The 24,547-nt window shown below is 50.5% G+C and overlaps 15 pseudogenes; all 15 read left to right on the forward strand.

The window, feature by feature from the left end:
• The first annotated feature begins 751 nt into the window (after positions 1–751).
• LOC130349481 (5S ribosomal RNA) lies at positions 752–871 on the forward strand (annotated as a pseudogene).
• A 1,069-nt stretch (positions 872–1,940) lies between these two features.
• On the forward strand, positions 1,941–2,060 carry LOC130349492 (5S ribosomal RNA; annotated as a pseudogene).
• An 878-nt stretch (positions 2,061–2,938) lies between these two features.
• LOC130352015 (5S ribosomal RNA) lies at positions 2,939–3,058 on the forward strand (annotated as a pseudogene).
• Positions 3,059–4,725: 1,667 nt separating this feature from the next.
• On the forward strand, positions 4,726–4,845 carry LOC130349514 (5S ribosomal RNA; annotated as a pseudogene).
• A 1,476-nt stretch (positions 4,846–6,321) lies between these two features.
• LOC130349525 (5S ribosomal RNA) lies at positions 6,322–6,441 on the forward strand (annotated as a pseudogene).
• A 3,864-nt stretch (positions 6,442–10,305) lies between these two features.
• On the forward strand, positions 10,306–10,426 carry LOC130348001 (5S ribosomal RNA; annotated as a pseudogene).
• Positions 10,427–11,868: 1,442 nt separating this feature from the next.
• LOC130342306 (5S ribosomal RNA) lies at positions 11,869–11,988 on the forward strand (annotated as a pseudogene).
• Positions 11,989–13,060: 1,072 nt separating this feature from the next.
• On the forward strand, positions 13,061–13,180 carry LOC130317919 (5S ribosomal RNA; annotated as a pseudogene).
• Positions 13,181–14,658: 1,478 nt separating this feature from the next.
• Positions 14,659–14,778, forward strand: LOC130352016 (5S ribosomal RNA; annotated as a pseudogene).
• A 1,878-nt stretch (positions 14,779–16,656) lies between these two features.
• On the forward strand, positions 16,657–16,776 carry LOC130349536 (5S ribosomal RNA; annotated as a pseudogene).
• A 1,685-nt stretch (positions 16,777–18,461) lies between these two features.
• On the forward strand, positions 18,462–18,581 carry LOC130349547 (5S ribosomal RNA; annotated as a pseudogene).
• A 2,445-nt stretch (positions 18,582–21,026) lies between these two features.
• LOC130349557 (5S ribosomal RNA) lies at positions 21,027–21,146 on the forward strand (annotated as a pseudogene).
• Positions 21,147–23,601: 2,455 nt separating this feature from the next.
• On the forward strand, positions 23,602–23,721 carry LOC130352042 (5S ribosomal RNA; annotated as a pseudogene).
• Positions 23,722–23,992: 271 nt separating this feature from the next.
• Positions 23,993–24,112, forward strand: LOC130352176 (5S ribosomal RNA; annotated as a pseudogene).
• Positions 24,113–24,396: 284 nt separating this feature from the next.
• LOC130353146 (5S ribosomal RNA) lies at positions 24,397–24,516 on the forward strand (annotated as a pseudogene).
• The last annotated feature ends 31 nt before the right edge of the window (positions 24,517–24,547 follow it).

Consider the following 24,547-nt stretch of genomic DNA (forward strand, 5'->3'; position numbering starts at 1 on the left):
GCAGACTGGTACAGATCTTAGGGCCCGGTATGTACCGGCATGGGACACTGGCTGGGAATCCCGGCTGCCGTTGACATTTTGCTCTGTTGCCGCCTTCCGTTCCGTTCCGATTCCGAAAAGGTTTTATTGATGCTTAAATGCACAGTATAAAGGGCGAGAAGCTGTCAACGGCCATTCTAAGCTGAATGTGCCTGTTCTCGTCAGATCGCAGACTGCTACCCTGCTTCGGGCCTGATAAGTACCAGCATGGGAGACTGGCTGGGAATCCCGGGTGCAGTTGACATTTTGCTCTGTTTCTGCTCCGATTCCGAAAATTATTTATTGATGCTTAAATCCACAGTATACAAAGTGTGAAGCTGTCAACGGCCATCCTAAGCTAAATGCACCTGCTCTCGTCAGATCGCAGACTGCTACCCAGCTTAGGGCCTGGTAAGTACCAGCATGGGAGACTGGCTGGGAATCCCGGGTGCAGTTGACATTTTGCTCTCTTGCCGCCTTCCGCTCAGATTCGGAAAAGGATTTATTGATGCTTAAATCCACAATATACAGGGTGTGAAGCTGTCAACGGCCATTCTAAGCCTGAACGTGCCTGCTCTCCTCAGATCGCAGACTGTTGCCCGGCAGTTACCGGCATGGGAGACTGGCTGGCAATACAAGGTGCCATTGACATTTTGCTCCGTTGCCGCCTTCCTCTCCGATTAATAAAAATATTTATTGATGCTTAAATCCACAATATACAGGGCGTGAAGCTGTCAACGGCCATCCTAAGCTGAACGCGCCTGCTCTCGTCAGATCGCAGACTGCTACCCAGCTTAGGGCCTGGTAAGTACCAGCATGGGAGACTGGCTGGGAATCCCGGGTGCAGTTGACATTTTAATCTGTTGCCGCCTTCCGCTCCGATTCGGAAAAGGATTTATTGATGCTTAAATCCACAATATACAGGGTGTGAAGCTGTCAACGGCCATCCTAAGCCTGAACGTGCCTGCTCTCCTCAGATCGCAGACTGCTGCCCGGCAGTTACCGTCATGGGAGACTGGCTGGCAATCCAAGGTGCCATTGACATTTTGCTCTGTTGCCGCCTTCCTCTCCGGTTAAAAAAATATTTATTGATGTTTAAATCCACAATATACAAGGCGTGAAGATGTCAACGGCCATCCTAAGCTGAACGCGCCTGCTCTCGTCAGATCGCAGACTGCTACCCAGCTTAGGGCCCAGTAAGTACCGGCATGGGACACTGGCTGGGAATCCCGGCTGCCGTTGACATTTTGCTCTGTTTCCGCCTTCCGTTCCGATTCCGCAAAGGATTTATTGATGCTTAAATCCACAGTATACAAAGTGTGAAGCTGTCAATGGCCATCCTAAGCTGAACGCGCCTGCTCTCGTCAGATCGCAGACTGCTACCCAGCTTAGGGCCTGGTAAGTACCAGCATGGGAGACTGGCTGGGAATCCCGGGTGCAGTTGACATTTTAATCTGTTGCCGCCTTCCGCTCCGATTCGGAAAAGGATTTATTGATGCTTAAATGCACAGTATAAAGGGCATGAAGCTGTCAACGGCCATCCTATGCTAAACGTGCCTGCTCTCGTCAGATCGCAGACTGCTACCCAGCTTAGGGCCCGGTAAGTACCAGCATGGGAGACTGGCTGGGAATCCCAGGTGCAGTTGACATTTTAATCTTTTGCCGCCTTCCGCTCCGATTCGGAAAAGGATTTATTGATGCTTAAATCCACAATATACAGGGTGTGAAGCTGTCAACGGCCATCCTAAGCCTGAACGTGCCTGCTCTCCTCAGATCGCAGACTGTTGCCCGGCAGTTACCGGCATGGGAGACTGGCTGGCAATACAAGGTGCCATTGACATTTTGCTCCATTGCCGCCTTCCTCTCCGATTAATAAAAATATTTATTGATGCTTAAATCCACAATATACAAGGCATGAAGCTGTCAACGGCCATCCTAAGCTGAACGCGCCTGCTCTCGTCAGATCGCAGACTGCTACCCAGCTTAGGGCCTGGTAAGTACCAGCATGGGAGACTGGCTGGGAATCCCGGGTGCAGTTGACATTTTAATCTGTTGCCGCCTTCCGCTACGATTCGGAAAAGGATTTATTGATGCTTAAATCCACAATATACAGGGTGTGAAGCTGTCAACGGCCATCCTAAGCCTGAACGTGCCTGCTCTCCTCAGATCGCAGACTACTGCCCGGCAGTTACCGGCATGGGAGACTGGCTGGCAATCCAAGGTGCCATTGACATTTTGCTCTGTTGCCGCCTTCCTCTCCGATTAAAAAAATATTTATTGATGTTTAAATCCACAATATACAAGGCGTGAAGATGTCAACGGCCATCCTAAGCTGAACGCGCCTGCTCTCGTCAGATCGCAGACTGCTACCCAGCTTAGGGCCCAGTAAGTACCGGCATGGGAGACTGGCTGGGAATCCCGGGTGCAGTTGACATTTTGCTCTGTTGCCGCCTTCCGCTCCGATTCCGAAAAGAATTTATTGATGCTTAAATCCACAGTATACAAGGTGTGAAGCTGTCGACGGCCATCCTAAGCTTAACGCGCCTGCTCTCGTCAGATCGCAGACTGGTACAGATCTTAGGGCCCGGTAAGTACCGGCATGGGACACTGGCTGGGAATCCCGGCTGCCGTTGACATTTTGCTCTGTTTCCGCCTTCCGTTCCGATTCCGAAAAGGATTTATTGATGCTTAAATCCACAGTATACAAAGTGTGAAGCTGTCAATGGCCATCCTAAGCTGAACGCGCCTGCTCTCGTCAGATCGCAGACTGCTACCCAGCTTAGGGCCTGGTAAGTACCAGCATGGGAGACTGGCTGGGAATCCCGGGTGCAGTTGACATTTTAATCTGTTGCCGCCTTCCGCTCCGATTCGGAAAAGGATTTATTGATGCTTAAATGCACAGTATAAAGAGCGTGAAGCTGTCAACGGCCATCCTAAGCTAAACGCGCCTGCTCTCGTCAGAACGCAGACTGCTACCCAGCTTAGGGCCCGGTAAGTACCAGCATGGGAGACTGGCTGGGAATCCCAGGTGTTGTTGACATTTTGCTCTGTAGCCGCCTTCCGCTCCGATTCCGAAAAGGATTTATTGATGCTTAAATCCACAGTATACAGGGTGTGAAGCCGTCTACGGCTATCCTAAGCTGAATGTGCCTGTTCTTGTCAGATCGCAGACTGCTGCCCGGCAAGTACGGGCATGGGAGACTGGCTGGCAATCCAAGGTGCTATTGACATTTTGCTCTGTTGCCGCCTTCCTCTCCGATTCTGAAAAGGATTTATTGATGCTTAAATCCACAGTATACAAGGTGTGAAGCTGTCGACGGCCATCCTAAGCTTAACGTGCCTGCTCTTGTCAGATCGCAGACTGGTACAGATCTTAGGGCCCGGTAAGTACCGGCATGGGACACTGGTTGGGAATCCCGGCTGCCGTTGACATTTTGCTCTGTTGCCGCCTTCCGTTCCGATTCCGAAAAGGATTTATTGATGCTTAAATGCACAGTATAAAGTGCGAGAAGCTGTCAACGGCCATCCTAAGCTGAACGTGCCTGCTCTCGTCAGATCGCAGACTGCTACCCAGCTTAGAGCCCGGTAAGTACCAGCATGGGAGACTGGCTGGGAATCCCAGGTGTCGTTGACATTTTGCTCTGTTGCCGCCTTACGCTCCGATTCCGAAAAGGATTTATTGATGCTTAAATCCACAGTATACAGTGTGTGAAGTTGTCTACGGCCATCCTAAGCTGAATGTGCCTGTTCTCGTCAGATCGCAGACTGCTACCCTGCTTCGGGCCTGATAAGTACCAGCATGGGAGACTGGCTGGGAATCCCGGGTGCAGTTGACATTTTGCTCTGTTTCTGCTCCGATTCCGAAAATTATTTATTGATGCTTAAATCCACAGTATACAAAGTGTGAAGCTGTCAACGGCCATCCTAAGCTAAATGCACCTGCTCTCGTCAGATCGCAGACTGATACCCAGCTTAGGGCCTGGTAAGTACCAGCATGGGAGACTGGCTGGGAATCCCGGGTGCAGTTGACATTTTAATCTGTTGCCGCCTTCCGCTCAGATTCGGAAAAGGATTTATTGATGCTTAAATCCACAATAAACAGGGTGTGAAGCTGTCAACGGCCATCCTAAGCCTGAACGTGCCTGCTCTCCTCAGATCGCAGACTGCTGCCCGGCAGTTACCGGCATGGGAGACTGGCTGGCAATCCAAGGTGCCATTGACATTTTGCTCTGTTGCCTCCTTCCTCTCCGATTAAAAAAATATTTATTGATGCTTAAATCCACAATATACAAGGCGTGAAGATGTCAACGGCCATCCTAAGCTGAACGCGCCTGCTCTCGTCAGATCGCAGACTGCTACCCAGCTTAGGGCCCAGTAAATACCGGCATGGGAGACTGGCTGGGAATCCCGGGTGCAGTTGACATTTTGCTCTGTTGCCGCCTTCCGCTCCGATTCCGAAAAGAATTTATTGATGCTTAAATCCACAGTATACAAGGTGTGAAGCTGTCGACGGCCATCCTAAACTTAACGCGCCTGCTCTCGTCAGATCGCAGACTGGTACAGATCTTAGGGCCCGGTAAGTACCGGCATGGGACACTGGCTGGGAATCCCGGCTGCCGCTGACATTTTGCTCTGTTACCGCCTTCCGTTCCGATTCCGAAAAGGATTTATTGATGCTTAAATGCACAGTATACAAAGTGTGAAGCTGTCAACGGCCATCCTAAGCTGAACGCGCCTGCTCTCGTCAGATCGCAGACTGCTACCCAGCTTAGGGCCTGGTAAGTACCAGCATGGGAGACTGGCTGGGAATCCCGGGTGCAGTTGACATTTTAATCTGTTGCCGCCTTCCGCTCCGAGTCAGAAAAGGATTTATTGATGCTTAAATGCACAGTATAAAGGGCATGAAGCTGTTAATGGCCATCCTAAGCTGAACGCGCCTGCTCTCGTCAGATTGCAGACTGCTACCCAGCTTAGGGCCCGGTAAGTACCAGCATGGGAGACTGGCTGGGAATCTCAGGTGTTGTTGACATTTTGCTCTGTAGCTCTGTAGACATTTTGCTCCGATTCCAAAAAGGATTTATTGATGCTTAAATCCACAATATACAGGGTGTGAAGCCGTCTACGGCTATCCTAAGCTGAATGCGCCTGTTCTTGTTAGATCGCAGACTGCTGCCCGGCAAGTACGGGCATGGGAGACTGGCTGGCAATCCAAGGTGCTATTTACATTTTGATCTGTTGCCGCCTTACTCTCCGATTAAAAAAATATTTATTGATGCTTAAATTAACAGTATACAAGGCGTGAAGATGTCAACGGCCATCCTAAGCTGAACGCGCCTGCTCTTGTCAGATCGCAGACTGCTTCCCAGCTTAGGGCCCAGTAAGTACTGGCATGGGAGACTGGCTGGGAATCCCAGGTGCCGTTGACATTTTGCTCTATTGCTGCCTTCCGCTCCGATTCCGAAAAGAATTTATTGATGCTTAAATCCACAGTATACAAGGTGTGAAGCTGTCGACGGCCATCCTAAGCTTAACGCGCCTGCTCTCGTCAGATCGCAGACTGGTACAGATCTTAGGGCCCGGTAAGTACCGGCATGGGACACTGGCTGGGAATCCCGGCTGCCGTTGACATTTTGCTCTGTTGCCGCCTTCCGTTCCGTTCCGATTCCGAAAAGGTTTTATTGATGCTTAAATGCACAGTATAAAGGGCGAGAAGCTGTCAACGGCCATTCTAAGCTGAATGTGCCTGTTCTCGTCAGATCGCAGACTGCTACCCTGCTTCGGGCCTGATAAGTACCAGCATGGGAGACTGGCTGGGAATCCCGGGTGCAGTTGACATTTTGCTCTGTTTCTGCTCCGATTCCGAAAATTATTTATTGATGCTTAAATCCACAGTATACAAAGGGTGAAGCTGTCAACGGCCATCCTAAGCTAAATGCACCTGCTCTCGTCAGATCGCAGACTGCTACCCAGCTTAGGGCCTGGTAAGTACCAGCATGGGAGACTGGCTGGGAATCCCGGGTGCAGTTGACATTTTGCTCTGTTGCCGCCTTCCGCTCAGATTCGGAAAAGGATTTATTGATGCTTAAATCCACAATATACAGGGTGTGAAGCTGTCAACGGCCATTCTAAGCCTGAACGTGCCTGCTCTCCTCAGATCGCAGACTGTTGCCCGGCAGTTACCGGCATGGGAGACTGGCTGGCAATACAAGGTGCCATTGACATTTTGCTCCGTTGCCGCCTTCCTCTCCGATTAATAAAAATATTTATTGATGCTTAAATCCACAATATACAGGGCGTGAAGCTGTCAACGGCCATCCTAAGCTGAACGCGCCTGCTCTCGTCAGATCGCAGACTGCTACCCAGCTTAGGGCCTGGTAAGTACCAGCATGGGAGACTGGCTGGGAATCCCGGGTGCAGTTGACATTTTAATCTGTTGCCGCCTTCCGCTCCGATTCGGAAAAGGATTTATTGATGCTTAAATCCACAATATACAGGGTGTGAAGCTGTCAACGGCCATCCTAAGCCTGAACGTGCCTGCTCTCCTCAGATCGCAGACTGCTGCCCGGCAGTTACCGTCATGGGAGACCGGCTGGCAATCCAAGGTGCCATTGACATTTTGCTCTGTTGCCACCTTCCTCTCCGGTTAAAAAAATATTTATTGATGTTTAAATCCACAATATACAAGGCGTGAAGATGTCAACGGCCATCCTAAGCTGAACGCGCCTGCTCTCGTCAGATCGCAGACTGCTACCCAGCTTAGGGCCCAGTAAGTACCGGCATGGGACACTGGCTGGGAATCCCGGCTGCCGTTGACATTTTGCTCTGTTTCCGCCTTCCGTTCCGATTCCGCAAAGGATTTATTGATGCTTAAATCCACAGTATACAAAGTGTGAAGCTGTCAATGGCCATCCTAAGCTGAACGCGCCTGCTCTCGTCAGATCGCAGACTGCTACCCAGCTTAGGGCCTGGTAAGTACCAGCATGGGAGACTGGCTGGGAATCCCGGGTGCAGTTGACATTTTAATCTGTTGCCGCCTTCCGCTCCGAGTCAGAAAAGGATTTATTGATGCTTAAATGCACAGTATAAAGGGCATGAAGCTGTTAATGGCCATCCTAAGCTGAACGCGCCTGCTCTCGTCAGATTGCAGACTGCTACCCAGCTTAGGGCCCGGTAAGTACCAGCATGGGAGACTGGCTGGGAATCTCAGGTGTTGTTGACATTTTGCTCTGTAGCTCTGTAGACATTTTGCTCCGATTCCAAAAAGGATTTATTGATGCTTAAATCCACAATATACAGGGTGTGAAGCCGTCTACGGCTATCCTAAGCTGAATGCGCCTGTTCTTGTCAGATCGCAGACTGCTGCCCGGCAAGTACGGGCATGGGAGACTGGCTGGCAATCCAAGGTGCTATTTACATTTTGATCTGTTGCCGCCTTACTCTCCGATTAAAAAAAATATTTATTGATGCTTAAATTAACAGTATACAAGGCGTGAAGATGTCAACGGCCATCCTAAGCTGAACGCGCCTGCTCTTGTCAGTTCGCAGACTGCTTCCCAGCTTAGGGCCCAGTAAGTACTGGCATGGGAGACTGGCTGGGAATCCCAGGTGCCGTTGACATTTTGCTCTATTGCTGCCTTCCGCTCCGATTCCGAAAAGAATTTATTGATGCTTAAATCCACAGTATACAAGGTGTGAAGCTGTCGACGGCCATCCTAAGCTTAACGCGCCTGCTCTCGTCAGATCGCAGACTGGTACAGATCTTAGGGCCCGGTAAGTACCGGCATGGGACACTGGCTGGGAATCCCGGCTGCCGTTGACATTTTGCTCTGTTGCCGCCTTCCGTTCCGTTCCGATTCCGAAAAGGTTTTATTGATGCTTAAATGCACAGTATAAAGGGCGAGAAGCTGTCAACGGCCATTCTAAGCTGAATGTGCCTGTTCTCGTCAGATCGCAGACTGCTACCCTGCTTCGGGCCTGATAAGTACCAGCATGGGCGACTGGCTGGGAATCCCGGGTGCAGTTGACATTTTGCTCTGTTTCTGCTCCGATTCCGAAAATTATTTATTGATGCTTAAATCCACAGTATACAAAGTGTGAAGCTGTCAACGGCCATCCTAAGCTAAATGCACCTGCTCTCGTCAGATCGCAGACTGCTACCCAGCTTAGGGCCTGGTAAGTACCAGCATGGGAGACTGGCTGGGAATCCCGGGTGCAGTTGACATTTTGCTCTGTTGCCGCCTTCCGCTCAGATTCGGAAAAGGATTTATTGATGCTTAAATCCACAATATACAGGGTGTGAAGCTGTCAACGGCCATTCTAAGCCTGAACGTGCCTGCTCTCCTCAGATCGCAGACTGCTGCCCGGCAGTTACCGTCATGGGAGACCGGCTGGCAATCCAAGGTGCCATTGACATTTTGCTCTGTTGCCGCCTTCCTCTCCGGTTAAAAAAATATTTATTGATGTTTAAATCCACAATATACAAGGCGTGAAGATGTCAACGGCCATCCTAAGCTGAACGCGCCTGCTCTCGTCAGATCGCAGACTGCTACCCAGCTTAGGGCCCAGTAAGTACCGGCATGGGACACTGGCTGGGAATCCCGGCTGCCGTTGACATTTTGCTCTGTTTCCGCCTTCCGTTCCGATTCCGCAAAGGATTTATTGATGCTTAAATCCACAGTATACAAAGTGTGAAGCTGTCAATGGCCATCCTAAGCTGAACACGCCTGCTCTCGTCAGATCGCAGACTGCTACCCATCTTAGGGCCTGGTAAGTACCAGCATGGGAGACTGGCTGGGAATCCCGGGTGCAGTTGACATTTTAATCTGTTGCCGCCTTCCGCTCCGATTCGGAAAAGGATTTATTGATGCTTAAATGCACAGTATAAAGGGCATGAAGCTGTCAACGGCCATCCTAAGCTAAACGTGCCTGCTCTTGTCAGATCGCAGACTGCTACCCAGCTTAGGGCCCGGTAAGCACCAGCATGGGAGACTGGCTGGGAATCCCAGGTGCAGTTGACATTTTAATCTTTTGCCGCCTTCCGCTCCGATTCGGAAAAGGATTTATTGATGCTTAAATCCACAATATACAGGGTGTGAAGCTGTCAACGGCCATCCTAAGCCTGAACGTGCCTGCTCTCCTCAGATCGCAGACTGCTGCCCGGCAGTTACCGGCATGGGAGACTGGCTGGCAATCCAAGGTGCCATTGACATTTTGCTCTGTTGCCGCCTTCCTCTCCGATTAAAAAAATATTTATTGATGTTTAAATCCACAATATACAAGGCGTGAAGATGTCAACGGCCATCCTAAGCTGAACGCGCCTGCTCTCGTCAGATCGCAGACTGCTACCCAGCTTAGGGCCCAGTAAGTACCGGCATGGGAGACTGGCTGGGAATCCCGGGTGCAGTTGACATTTTGCTCTGTTGCCGCCTTCCGCTCCGATTCCGAAAAGAATTTATTGATGCTTAAATCCACAGTATACAAGGTGTGAAGCTGTCGACGGCCATCCTAAGCTTAACGCGCCTGCTCTCGTCAGATCGCAGACTGGTACAGATCTTAGGGCCCGGTAAGTACCGGCATGGGACACTGGCTGGGAATCCCGGCTGCCGTTGACATTTTGCTCTGTTTCCGCCTTCCGTTCCGATTCCGAAAAGGATTTATTGATGCTTAAATCCACAGTATACAAAGTGTGAAGCTGTCAATGGCCATCCTAAGCTGAACGCGCCTGCTCTCGTCAGATCGCAGACTGCTACCCAGCTTAGGGCCTGGTAAGTACCAGCATGGGAGACTGGCTGGGAATCCCGGGTGCAGTTGACATTTTAATCTGTTGCCGCCTTCCGCTCCGATTCGGAAAAGGATTTATTGATGCTTAAATGCACAGTATAAAGGGCATGAAGCTGTCAACGGCCATCCTAAGCTAAACGTGCCTGCTCTCGTCAGATCGCAGACTGCTACCCAGCTTAGGGCCCGGTAAGTACCAGCATGGGAGACTGGCTGGGAATCCCAGGTGTTGTTGACATTTTGCTCTGTAACCGCCTTCCGCTTCGATTCCGAAAAGGATTTATTGATGCTTAAATCCACAGTATACAGGGTGTGAAGCCGTCTACGGCTATCCTAAGCTGAATGTGCCTGTTCTTGTCAGATCGCAGACTGCTGCCCGGCAAGTACGGGCATGGGTGACTGGCTGGCAATCCAAGGTGCTATTGACATTTTGCTCTGTTGCCGCCTTACTCTCCGATTCCGAAAAGGATTTATTGATGCTTAAATGCACAGTATAAAAAGCATGAAGCTGTCAATGGCCATCCTAAGCTGAACGCGCCTGCTCTCGTCAGATCGCAGACTGCTACCCAGCTTAGGGCCCGGTAAGTACTGGCATGGGAGACTGGCATGGGAATCCCAGGTGCCGTTGACACTTTGCTCTATTGCTGCCTTCCGCTCCGATTCCGAAAATAATTTATTGATGCTTAAATCCACAGTATACAAGGTGTGAAGCTGTTGACGGCCATCCAAAGCTTATTTATGCCTAAATGCACAGTATAAAGGGCGAGAAGCTGTCAACGGCCATCCTAAGCTGAACGCGCCTGCTCTCGTCACATCGCCGCCTTCCGCTCCGATTCGGAAAAGGATTTATTGATGCTTAAATCCACAATATACAGGGTGTGAAGCTGTCAACGGCCATCCTAAGCCTGAACGTGCCTGCTCTCCTCAGATCGCAGACTGCTGCCCGGCAGTTAACGGCATGGGAGGCTGGCTGGCAATCCAAGGTGCCATTGACATTTTGCTCTGTTGCCACCTTCCTCTCCGATTAAAAAATTATTTATTGATGCTTAAATCCACAATATACAAGGCGTGAAGATGTCAATGGCCATCCTAAGCTGAACGCGCCTGCTCTCGTCAGATCGCAGACTGCTACCCAGCTTAGGGCCCAGTAAGTACCGGCATGGGAGACTGGCTGGGAATACCGGGTGCAGTTGACATTTTGCTCTGTTGCCGCCTTCCATTCCGTTTCCGAAAAGGATTTATTGATGCTTAAATGCACAGTATAAAAAGCATGAAGCTGTCAATGGCCATCCTAAGCTGAACGCGCCTGCTCTCGTCAGATCGCAGACTGGTACAGATCTTAGGGCCCGGTAAGTACCGGCATGGGACACTGGCTGGGAATCCCGGCTGCCGTTGACATTTTGCTCTGTTGCCGCCTTCCGTTCCGATTCCGACAAGGATTTATTGATGCTTAAATGCACAGTATACAAAATGAGAAGCTGTCAACGGCCATCCTAAGCTGAACACGCCTGCTCTCGTCAGATCGCAGACTGATACCCATCTTAGGGCCTGGTAAGTACCAGCATGGGAGACTGGCTGGGAATCCCGGGTGCAGTTGACATTTTAATCTGTTGCCGCCTTCCGCTCCTATTCGGAAAAGGATTTATTGATGCTTAAATGCACAGTATAAAGGGCGTGAAGCTGTTAACGGACATCCTAAGCTGAACGCGCCTGCTCTCGTCAGATCGCAGACTGCTACCCAGCTTAGGGCCCGGTAAGTACCAGCATGGGAGACTGGCTGGGAATCTCAGGTGTTGTTGACATTTTGCTCTGTAGCTCTGTAGACATTTTGCTCCGATTCCGAAAAGGATTTATTAAATCCACAATATACAGGGTGTGAAGCCGTCTACGGCTATCCTAAGCTGAATGCGCCTGTTCTTGTCAGATCGCAGACTGCTTACCGGCAAGTACGGGCATGGGAGACTGGCTGGCAATCCAAGGTGCTATTGACATTTTGATCTGTTGCCGCCTTCCTCTCCGATTAAAAAAAATATTTATTGATGCTTAAATCCACAGTATACAAAGAGTGAAGATGTCAACGGCCATCCTAAGCTTAACGCGCCTGCTCTCGTCAGATCGCAGACTGCTACCCAGCTTAGGGCCCGGTAAGTACTGGCATGGGAGACTGGCTGGGAATCCCGGGTGCCGTTGATATTTTGCTCTATTGCTGCCTTCCGCTCCGATTCCGAAAATAATTTATTGATGCTTAAATCCACAGCATACAAGGTGTGAAGCTGTCGACGGCCATCCTAAGCTTAACGCGCCTGCTCTCGTCAGATCGCAGACTGGTACAGATCTTAGGGCCCGGTAAGTTCCGGCATGGGACACTGGCTGGGAATCCCGGCTGCCGTTGACATTTTGCTCTGTTGCCGCTTTCCGTTCCAATTCCGAAAAGGATTTATTGATGCCTAAATGCACAGTATAAAGGGCGAGAATCTGTCAACGGCCATCCTAAGCTGAATGCGCCTGTTCTCGTCAGATCGCAGACTGCTACCCAGCTTCGGGCCTGGTAAGTACCAGCATGGGAGACTGGCTGGGAATCCCGGGTGCAGTTGACATTTTGCTCTGTTTCCCCTCCGATTCCGAATTTTTTTTATTGATGCTTAAATCCACAGTATACAAAGTGTGAAGCTGTCAACGGCCATCCTAAGCTGAACGTGCCTGCTCTCGTCAGATCGCAGACTGCTACCCAGCTTAGGGCCTGGTAAGTACCAGCATGGGAGACTGGCTGGGAATCCCGGGTGCAGTTGACATTTTAATCTGTTGCCGCCTTCCGCTCCTATTCGGAAAAGGATTTATTGATGCTTAAATGCACAGTATAAAGGGCGTGAAGCTGTTAACGGACATCCTAAGCTGAACGCGCCTGCTCTCGTCAGATCGCAGACTGCTACCCAGCTTAGGGCCCGGTAAGTACCAGCATGGGAGACTGGCTGGGAATCTCAGGTGTTGTTGACATTTTGCTCTGTAGCTCTGTAGACATTTTGCTCCGATTCCGAAAAGGATTTATTAAATCCACAATATACAGGGTGTGAAGCCGTCTACGGCTATCCTAAGCTGAATGCGCCTGTTCTTGTCAGATCGCAGACTGCTGCCCGGCAAGTACGGGCATGGGAGACTGGCTGGCAATCCAAGGTGCTATTGACATTTTGATCTGTTGCCGCCTTCCTCTCCGATTAAAAAAAATATTTATTGATGCTTAAATCCACAGTATACAAAGAGTGAAGATGTCAACGGCCATCCTAAGCTGAACGCGCCTGCTCTCGTCAGATCGCAGACTGCTACCCAGCTTAGGGCCCGGTAAGTACTGGCATGGGAGACTGGCTGGGAATCCCGGGTGCCGTTGATATTTTGCTCTATTGCTGCCTTCCGCTCCGATTCCGAAAATAATTTATTGATGCTTAAATCCACAGTATACAAGGTGTGAAGCTGTCGACGGCCATCCTAAGCTTAACGCGCCTGCTCTCGTCAGATCGCAGACTGGTACAGATCTTAGGGCCCGGTAAGTTCCGGCATGGGACACTGGCTGGAAATCCCGGCTACCGTTGACATTTTGCTCTGTTGCCGCCTTCCGTTCCAATTCCGAAAAGGATTTATTGATGCCTAAATGCACAGTATAAAGGGCGAGAAGCTGTCAACGGCCATCCTAAGCTGAATGCGCCTGTTCTCGTCAGATCGCAGACTGCTACCCAGCTTCGGGCCTGGTAAGTACCAGCATGGGAGACTGGCTGGGAATCCCGGGTGCAGTTGACATTTTGCTCTGTTTCTCCTCCGATTCCGAATTTTTTTTATTGATGCTTAAATCCACAGTATACAAAGTGTGAAGCTGTCAACGGCCATCCTAAGCTGAACGTGCCTGCTCTCGTCAGATCGCAGACTGCTACCCAGCTTAGGGCCTGGTAAGTACCAGCATGGGAGACTGGCTGGGAGTCCCAGGTGCAGTTGACATTTTAATCTTTTGCCGCCTTCCGCTCCGATTCGGAAAAGGATTTATTGATGCTTAAATCCACAATATACAGGGTGTGAAGCTGTCAACGGCCATCCTAAGCCTGAACGTGCCTGCTCTCCTCAGATCGCAGACTGTTGCCCGGCAGTTACCGGCATGGGAGACTGGCTGGCAATACAAGGTGCCATTGACATTTTGCTCCATTGCCGCCTTCCTCTCCGATTAATAAAAATATTTATTGATGCTTAAATCCACAATATACAAGGCGTGAAGCTGTCAACAGCCATCCTAAGCTGAACGCGCCTGCTCTCGTCAGATCGCAGACTGCTACCCAGCTTAGGGCCCAGTAAGTACCGGCATGGGAGACTGGCTGGGAATCCCGGGTGCAGTTGACATTTTGCTCTGTTGCCGCCTTCCGCTCCGATTCCGAAAAGAATTTATTGATGCTTAAATCCACAGTATACAAGGTGTGAAGCTGTCGACGGCCATCCTAAGCTTAACGCGCCTGCTCTCGTCAGATCGCAGACTGGTACAGATCTTAGGGCCCGATAAGTACCGGCATGGGACACTGGCTGGGAATCCCGGCTGCCGTTGACATTTTGCTCTGTTTCCGCCTTCCGTTCCGATTCCGAAAAGGATTTATTGATGCTTAAATCCACAGTATACAAAGTGTGAAGCTGTCAATGGCCATCCTAAGTTGAACGCGCCTGCTCTCGTCAGATCGCAGACTGCTACCCAGCTTAGGGCCTGGTAAGTACCAGCATGGGAGACTGGCTGGGAATCCCGGGTGCAGTTGACATTTTAATCTGTTGCCGCCTTCCGCTCCGATTCGGAAAAGGATTTATTGATGCTTAAATGCACAGTATAAAGGGCGTGAAGCTGTCAACGGCCATCCTAAGCTAAACGCGCCTGCTCTCGTCAGAACGCAGACTGCTACCCAGCTTAGGGCCCGGTAAGTACCAGCATGGGAGACTGGCTGGGAATCCCAGGTGTTGTTGACATTTTGCTCTGTAGCCGCCTTCCGCTCCGATTCCGAAAAGGATTTATTGATGCTTAAATCCACAGTATACAGGGTGTGAAGCCGTCTACGGCTATCCTAAGCTGAATGTGCCTGTTCTTGTCAGATCGCAGACTGCTGCCCGGCAAGTACGGGCATGGGAGACTGGCTGGCAATCCAAGGTGCTATTGACATTTTGCTCTGTTGCCGCCTTCCTCTCCGATTCCGAAAAGGATTTATTGATGCTTAAATGCACAGTATAAAAAGCATGAAGCTGTCAATGGCCATCCAAAGCTGAACGCGCCTGCTCTCGTCAGATCGCAGACTGCTACCCAGCCTAGGGCCCGATAAGTACTGGCATGGGAGACTGGCTGGGAATCCCGGGTGCCGTTGACATTTTGCTCTATTGCTGCCTTCCGCTCCGATTCCGAAAAGAATTTATTGATGCTTAAATCCACAGTATACAAGGTGTGAAGCTGTCGACGGCCATCCTAAGCTTAACGTGCCTGCTCTTGTCAGATCGCAGACTGGTACAGATCTTAGGGCCCGGTAAGTACCCGCATGGGACACTGGTTGGGAATCCCGGCTGCCGTTGACATTTTGCTCTGTTGCCGCCTTCCGTTCCGATTCCGAAAAGGATTTATTGATGCTTAAATGCACAGTATAAAGTGCGAGAAGCTGTCAACGGCCATCCTAAGCTGAACGTGCCTGCTCTCGTCAGATCGCAGACTGCTACCCAGCTTAGAGCCAGGTAAGTACCAGCATGGGAGACTGGCTGGGAATCCCAGGTGTCGTTGACATTTTGCTCTGTTGCCGCCTTACGCTCCGATTCCGAAAAGGATTTATTGATGCTTAAATCCACAGTATCCACAGTATACAGGGTGTGAAGTTGTCTACGGCCATCCTAAGCTGAATGTGCCTGTTCTCGTCAGATCGCAGACTGCTACCCTGCTTCGGGCCTGATAAGTACCAGCATGGGAGACTGGCTGGGAATCCCGGGTGCAGTTGACATTTTGCTCTGTTTCTGCTCCGATTCCGAAAATTATTTATTGATGCTTAAATCCACAGTATACAAAGTGTGAAGCTGTCAACGGCCATCCTAAGCTAAATGCACCTGCTCTCGTCAGATCGCAGACTGCTACCCAGCTTAGGGCCTGGTAAGTACCAGCATGGGAGACTGGCTGGGAATCCCGGGTGCAGTTGACATTTTAATCTGTTGCCGCCTTCCGCTCAGATTCGGAAAAGGATTTATTGATGCTTAAATCCACAATAAACAGGGTGTGATGCTGTCAACGGCCATCCTAAGCCTGAACGTGCCTGCTCTCCTCAGATCGCAGACTGCTGCCCGGCAGTTACCGGCATGGGAGACTGGCTGGCAATCCAAGGTGCCATTGACATTTTGCTCTGTTGCCTCCTTCCTCTCCGATTAAAAAAATATTTATTGATGCTTAAATCCACAATATACAAGGCGTGAAGATGTCAACGGCCATCCTAAGCTGAACGCGCCTGCTCTCGTCAGATCGCAGACTGCTACCCAGCTTAGGGCCCAGTAAATACCGGCATGGGAGACTGGCTGGGAATCCCGGGTGCAGTTGACATTTTGCTCTGTTGCCGCCTTCCGCTCCGATTGCGAAAAGAATTTATTGATGCTTAAATCCACAATATACAAGGTGTGAAGCTGTCGACGGCCATCCTAAACTTAACGCGCCTGCTCTCGTCAGATCGCAGACTGGTACAGATCTTAGGGCCCGGTAAGTACCGGCATGGGACAATGGCTGGGAATCCCGGCTGCCGCTGACATTTTGCTCTGTTACCGCCTTCCGTTCCGATTCCGAAAAGGATTTATTGATGCTTAAATGCACAGTATACAAAGTGTGAAGCTGTCAACGGCCATCCTAAGCTGAACGCGCCTGCTCTCGTCAGATCGCAGACTGCTACCCAGCTTAGGGCCTGGTAAGTACCAGCATGGGAGACTGGCTGGGAATCCCGGGTGCAGTTGACATTTTAATCTGTTGCCGCCTTCCGCTCCGAGTCAGAAAAGGATTTATTGATGCTTAAATGCACAGTATAAAGGGCATGAAGCTGTTAATGGCCATCCTAAGCTGAACGCGCCTGCTCTCGTCAGATTGCAGACTGCTACCCAGCTTAGGGCCCGGTAAGTACCAGCATGGGAGACTGGCTGGGAATCTCAGGTGTTGTTGACATTTTGCTCTGTAGCTCTGTAGACATTTTGCTCCGATTCCAAAAAGGATTTATTGATGCTTAAATCCACAATATACAGGGTGTGAAGCCGTCTACGGCTATCCTAAGCTGAATGCGCCTGTTCTTGTCAGATCGCAGACTGCTGCCCGGCAAGTACGGGCATGGGAGACTGGCTGGCAATCCAAGGTGCTATTGACATTTTGATCTGTTGCCGCCTTACTCTCCGATTAAAAAAAATATTTATTGATGCTTAAATTAACAGTATACAAGGCGTGAAGATGTCAACGGCCATCCTAAGCTGAACGCGCCTGCTCTTGTCAGATCGCAGACTGCTTCCCAGCTTAGGGCCCAGTAAGTACTGGCATGGGAGACTGGCTGGGAATCCCAGGTGCCGTTGACATTTTGCTCTATTGCTGCCTTCCGCTCCGATTCCGAAAATAATTTATTGATGCTTAAATCCACAGTATACAAGGTGTGAAGCTGTCGACGGCCATCCTAAGCTTAACGCGCCTGCTCTCGTCAGATCGCAGACTGGTACAGATCTTAGGGCCCGGTAAGTACCGGCATGGGACACTGGCTGGGAATCCCGGCTGCCGTTGACATTTTGCTCTGTTGCCGCCTTCCGTTCCGTTCCGATTCCGAAAAGGTTTTATTGATGCTTAAATGCACAGTATAAAGGGCGAGAAGCTGTCAACGGCCATTCTAAGCTGAATGTGCCTGTTCTCGTCAGATCGCAGACTGCTACCCTGCTTCGTGCCTGATAAGTACCAGCATGGGAGACTGGCTGGGAATCCCGGGTGCAGTTGACATTTTGCTCTGTTGCCGCCTTCCGCTCAGATTCGGAAAAGGATTTATTGATGCTTAAATCCACAATAAACAGGGTGTGAAGCTGTCAACGGCCATCCTACGCCTGAACGTGCCTGCTCTCCTCAGATCGCAGACTGCTGCCCGGCAGTTACCGGCATGGGAGACTGGCTGGCAATCCAAGGTGCCATTGACATTTTGCTCTGTTGCCGCCTTCCTCTCCGATTAAAAAAATATTTATTGATGCTTAAATCCACAATATACAAGGCGTGAAGATGTCAACGGCCATCCTAAGCTGAACGCGCCTGCTCTCGTCAGATCGCAGACTGCTACCCAGCTTAGGGCCCAGTAAATACCGGCATGGGAGACTGGCTGGGAATCCCGGGTGCAGTTGACATTTTGCTCTGTTGCCGCCTTCCGCTCCGATTCCGAAAAGAATTTATTGATGCTTAAATCCACAGTATACAAGGTGTGAAGCTGTCGACGGCCATCCTAAACTTAACGCGCCTGCTCTCGTCAGATCGCAGACTGGTACAGATCTTAGGGCCCGGTAAGTACCGGCATGGGACACTGGCTGGGAATCCCGGCTGTCGCTGACATTTTGCTCTGTTGCCGCCTTCCGTTCCGATTCCGAAAAGGATTTATTGATGCTTAAATGCACAGTATACAAATTGTGAAGCTGTCAACGGCCATCCTAAGCTGAACGCGCCTGCTCTCGTCAGATCGCAGACTGCTACCCAGCTTAGGGCCTGGTAAGTACCAGCATGGGAGACTGGCTGGGAATCCCGGGTGCAGTTGACATTTTAATCTGTTGCCGCCTTCCGCTCCGATTCAGAAAAGGATTTATTGATGCTTAAATGCACAGTATAAAGGGCATGAAGCTGTTAATGGCCATCCTAAGCTGAACGCGCCTGCTCTCGTCAGATTGCAGACTGCTACCCAGCTTAGGGCCCGGTAAGTACCAGCATGGGAGACTGGCTGGGAATCTCAGGTGTTGTTGACATTTTGCTCTGTAGCTCTGTAGACATTTTGCTCCGATTCCAAAAAGGATTTATTGATGCTTAAATCCACAATATACAGGGTGTGAAGCCGTCTACGGCTATCCTAAGCTGAATGCGCCTGTTCTTGTCAGATCGCAGACTGCTGCCCGGCAAGTACGGGCATGGGAGACTGGCTGGCAATCCAAGGTGCTATTGACATTTTGATCTGTTGCCGCCTTACTCTCCGATTAAAAAAAATATTTATTGATGCTTAAATTAACAGTATACAAGGCGTGAAAATGTCAACGGCCATCCTAAGCTGAACGCGCCTGCTCTTGTCAGATCGCAGACTGCTTCCCAGCTTAGGGCCTGGTAAGTACTGGCATGGGAGACTGGCTGGGAATCCCAGGTGCCATTGACATTTTGCTCTATTGCTGCCTTCCGCTCCGATTCCGCAAAGAATTTATTGATGCTTAAATCCACAGTATACAAGGTGTGAAGCTGTCGACGGCCATCCTAAGCTTAACGCGCCTGCTCTCGTCAGATCGCAGACTGGTACAGATCTTAGGGCCCGGTAAGTACCGGCATGGGACACTGGCTGGGAATCCCGGCTGCCGTTGACATTTTGCTCTGTTGCCGCCTTCCGTTCCGTTCTGATTCCGAAAAGGTTTTATTGATGCTTAAATGCACAGTATAAAGGGCGAGAAGCTGTCAACGGCCATCCTAAGCTGAATTCGCCTGCTCTCGTCAGATCGCAGACTGCTACCCAGCTTAGGGCCCGGTAAGTACCAGCATGGGAGACTGGCTGGGAATCCCAGGTGCAGTTGACATTTTGCTCTGTTGCCGCCTTCCGCTCCGATTCCGAAAAGGATTTATTGATGCTTAAATCCACAGTATACAGGTTGTGAAAATGTCTACGGCCATCCTAAGCTGAATGCGCCTGTTCTTGTCAGATCGCAGACTGCTACCCAGCTTCGGGCCTGGTAAGTACCGGCATGGGAGGCTGGCTGGGAATCCTGGGAGCAGTTGACATTTTGCTCTGTTTCTGCTCCGATTCCGAAAATTATTTATTGATGCTTAAATCCACAGTATACAAAATGTGAAGCTTACAACGGCCATCCTAAGCTGAACACGCCTGCTCTCGTCAGATCGCAGACTGCTACCCAGCTTACGGCCCGGTAAGTACCAGCATGGGAGACTGGCTGGGAATCCCAGGTGTTGTTGACATTTTGCTCTGTAACCGCCTTCCGCTTCGATTCCGAAAAGGATTTATTGATGCTTAAATCCACAGTATACAGGGTGTGAAGCCGTCTACGGCTATCCTAAGCTGAATGTGCCTGTTCTTGTCAGATCGCAGACTGCTGCCCGGCAAGTACGGGCATGGGTGACTGGCTGGCAATCCAAGGTGCTATTGACATTTTGCTCTGTTGCCGCCTTACTCTCCGATTCCGAAAAGGATTTATTGATGCTTAAATCCACAGTATAAGAGGTGTGAAGCTGTTGACGGCCATCCTAAGCTTATTTATGCCTAAATGCACAGTATAAAGGGCGAGAAGCTGTCAACGGCCATCCTAAGCTGAACGCGCCTGCTCTCGTCAGATCGCCGCCTTCCGCTCCGATTCGGAAAAGGATTTATTGATGCTTAAATCCACAATACACAGGGTGTGAAGCTGTCAACGGCCATCCTAAGCCTGAACGTGCCTGCTCTCCTCAGATCGCAGACTGCTGCCCGGCAGTTACCGGCATGGGAGGCTGGCTGGCAATCCAAGGTGCAATTGACATTTTGCTCTGTTGCCACCTTCCTTTCCGATTAAAAAATTATTTATTGATGCTTAAATCCACAATATACAAGGCGTGCAGATGTCAACGGCCATCCTAAGCTGAACGCGCCTGCTCTCGTCAGATCGCAGACTGCTACCCAGCTTAGGGCCCAGTAAGTACCGGCATGGGAGACTGGCTGGGAATCCCGGGTGCAGTTGATATTTTGCTCTGTTGCCGCCTTCCATTCCGTTTCCGAAAAGGATTTATTGATGCTTAAATGCACAGTATAAAAAGCATGAAGCTGTCAATGGCCATCCTAAGCTGAACGTGCCTGCTCTCGTCAGATCGCAGACTGGTACAGATCTTAGGGCCCGGTAAGTACCGGCATGGGACACTGGCTGGGAATCCCGGCTGCCGTTGACATTTTGCTCTGTTGCCGCCTTCCGTTCCGATTCCGAAAAGGATTTATTGATGCTTAAATGCACAGTATACAAAGTGAGAAGCTGTCAACGGCCATCCTAAGCTGAACGCGCCTGCTCTCGTCAGATCGCAGACTGCTACCCAGCTTAGGGCCTGGTAAGTACCAGCATGGGAGACTGGCTGGGAATCCCGGGTGCAGTTGACATTTTAATCTGTTGCAGCCTTCCGCTCCTATTCGGAAAAGGATTTATTGATGCTTAAATGCACAGTATAAAGGGCGTGAAGCTGTTAACGGACATCCTAAGCTGAACGCGCCTGCTCTCGTCAGATCGCAGACTGCTACCCAGCTTAGGGCCTGGTAAGTACCAGCATGGGAGACTGGCTGGGAATCTCAGGTGTTGTTGACATTTTGCTCTGTAGCTCTGTAGACATTTTGCTCCGATTCCGAAAAGGATTTATTAAATCCTCAATATACAGGGTGTGAAGCCGTCTACGGCTATCCTAAGCTGAATGCGCCTGTTCTTGTCAGATCGCAGACTGCTGCCCGGCAAGTACGGGCATGGGAGACTGGCTGGCAATCCAAGGTGCTATTGATCTGTTGCCGCCTTCCTCTCCGATTAAAAAAAATATTTATTGATGCTTAAATCCACAGTATACAAAGAGTGAAGATGTCAACAGCCATCCTAAGCTGAACGCGCCTGCTCTCGTCAGATCGCAGACTGCTACCCAGCTTAGGGCCCGGTAAGTACTGGCATGGGAGACTGGCTGGGAATCCCGGGTGCCGTTGATATTTTGCTCTATTGCTGCCTTCCGCTCCGATTCCGAAAATAATTTATTGATGCTTAAATCCACAGTATACAAGGTGTGAAGCTGTCGACGGCCATCCTAAGCTTAACGCGCCTGCTCTCGTCAGATCGCAGACTGGTACAGATCTTAGGGCCCGGTAAGTTCCGGCATGGGACACTGGCTGGGAATCCCGGCTGCCGTTGACATTTTGCTCTGTTGCCGCCTTCCGTTCCAATTCCGAAAAGGATTTATTGATGCTTAAATGCACAGTATAAAGGGCGAGGAGCAGTCAACGGCCATCCTAAGCTGAATGCGCCTGTTCTCGTCAGATCGCAGACTGCTACCCAGCTTCGGGCCTGGTAAGTACCAGCATGGGAGACTGGCTGGGAATCCCGGGTGCAGTTGACATTTTGCTCTGTTTCTCCTCAGATTCCGAATTTTTTTTATTGATGCTTAAATCCACAGTATACAAAGTGTGAAGCTGTCAACGGTCATCCTAAGCTGAACGTGCCTGCTCTCGTCAGATCGCAGACTGCTACCCAGCTTAGGGCCTGGTAAGTACCAGCTTGGGAGACTGGCTGGGAATCCCAGGTGCAGTTGACATTTTAATCTGTTGCCGCCTTCCGCTCCAATTCGGAAAAGGATTTATTGATGCTTAAATCCACAATATACAGGGTGTGAAGCTGTCAACGGCCATCCTAAGCCTGAACGTGCCTGCTCTCCTCAGATCGCAGACTGTTGCCCGGCAGTTACCGGCATGGGAGACTGGTTGGCAATACAAGGTGCCATTGACATTTTGCTCTGTTGCCGCCTTCCTCTTCGATTAATAAAAATATTTATTGATGCTTAAATCCACAATATACAAGGCGTGAAGCTGTCAACGGCCATCCTAAGCTGAACGCGCCTGCTCTCGTCAGATCGCAGACTGCTACCCAGCTTAGGGCCTGGTAAGTACCAGCATGGGAGACTGGCTGGGAATCCCGGATGCAGTTGACATTTTAATCTGTTGCCGCCTTCCGCACCGATTCGGAAAAGGATTTATTGATGCTTAAATCCACAATATACAGGGTGCGAAGCTGTCAACGTCCATCCTAAGCCTGAACGTGCCTGCTCTCCTCAGATCGCAGACTGCTGCCCGGCAGTTACCGGCATGGGAGACTGGCTGGCAATCCAAGGTGCCATTGACATTTTGCTCTGTTGCCGCCTTCCTCTCCGATTAAAAAAATATTTATTGATGTTTAAATCCACAATATACAAGACGTGAAGATGTCAACGGCCATCCTAAGCTGAACGCGCCTGCTCTCGTCAGATCGCAGACTGCTACCCAGCTTAGGGCCCAGTAAGTACCGGCATGGGAGACTGGCTGGGAATCCCGGGTGCAGTTGACATTTTTCTCTGTTGCCGCCTTCCGCTCCGATTCCGAAAAGAATTTATTGATGCTTAAATCCACAGTATACAAGGTGTGAAGCTGTCGACGGCCATCCTAAGCTTAACGCGCCTGCTCTCGTCAGATCGCAGACTGGTACAGATCTTAGGGCCCGGTAAGTACCGGCATGGGACACTGGCTGGGAATCCCGGCTGCCGTTGACATTTTGCTCTGTTTCCGCCTTCCGTTCCGATTCCGAAAAGGATTTATTGATGCTTAAATCCACAGTATACAAAGTGTGAAGCTGTCAATGGCCATTCTAAGCTGAACGCGCCTGCTCTCGTCAGATCGCAGACTGCTACCTAGCTTAGGGCCTGGTAAGTACCAGCATGGGAGACTGGCTGGGAATCCCGGGTGCAGTTGACATTTTAATCTGTTGCCGCCTTCCGCTCCGATTCGGAAAAGGATTTATTGATGCTTAAATGCACAGTATAAAGGGCGTGAAGCTGTCAACGGCCATCCTAAGCTGAACGAGCCTGCTCTCGTCAGAACGCAGACTGCTACCCAGCTTAGGGCCCGGTAAGTACCAGCATGGGAGACTGGCTGGGAATCCCAGGTGTTGTTGACATTTTGCTCTGTAGCCGCCTTCCGCTCCGATTCCGAAAAGGATTATTGATGCTTAAATCCACAGTATACAGGGTGTGAAGCCGTCTACGGCTATCCTAAGCTGAATGTACCTGTTCTTGTCAGATCGCAGACTGCTGCCCGGCAAGTACGGGCATGGGAGACTGGCTGGCAATCCAAGGTGCTATTGACATTTTGCTCTGTTGCCGCCTTCCTCTCCGATTCCGAAAAGGATTTATTGATGCTTAAATGCACAGTATAAAAAGCATGAAGCTGTCAATGGCCATCCAAAGCTGAACGCGCCTGCTCTCGTCAGATCGCAGACTGCTACGCAGCCTAGGGCCCGGTAAGTACTGGCATGGGAGACTGGCTGGGAATCCCGGGTGCCGTTGACATTTTGCTCTATTGCTGCCTTCCGCTCCGATTCCGAAAAGAATTTATTGATGCTTAAATCCACAGTATACAAGGTGTAAAGCTGTCGACGGCCATCCTAAGCTTAACGCGCCTGCTCTCGTCAGATCGCAGACTGGTACAGATCTTAGGGCCCGGTAAGTACCGGCATGGGACACTGGCTGGGAATCCCGGCTGCCGTTGACATTTTGCTCTGTTGCCGCCTTCCGTTCCGATTCCGAAAAGGATTTATTGATGCTTAAATGCACAGTATAAAGGGCGAAAAGCTGTCAACGGCCATCCTAAGCTGAACGCGCCTGCTCTCGTCAGATCGCAGACTGCTATCCAGCTTAGGGCCCGGTAAGTACCAGCATGGGAGACTGGCTGGGAATCCCAGGTGTCGTTGACATTTTGCTCTGTTGCCGCCTTCCGCTCTGATT

This window comes from Hyla sarda, chromosome 1, assembly GCF_029499605.1.
Source record: "Hyla sarda isolate aHylSar1 chromosome 1, aHylSar1.hap1, whole genome shotgun sequence".
Lineage (NCBI taxonomy): Eukaryota > Metazoa > Chordata > Amphibia > Anura > Hylidae > Hyla > Hyla sarda.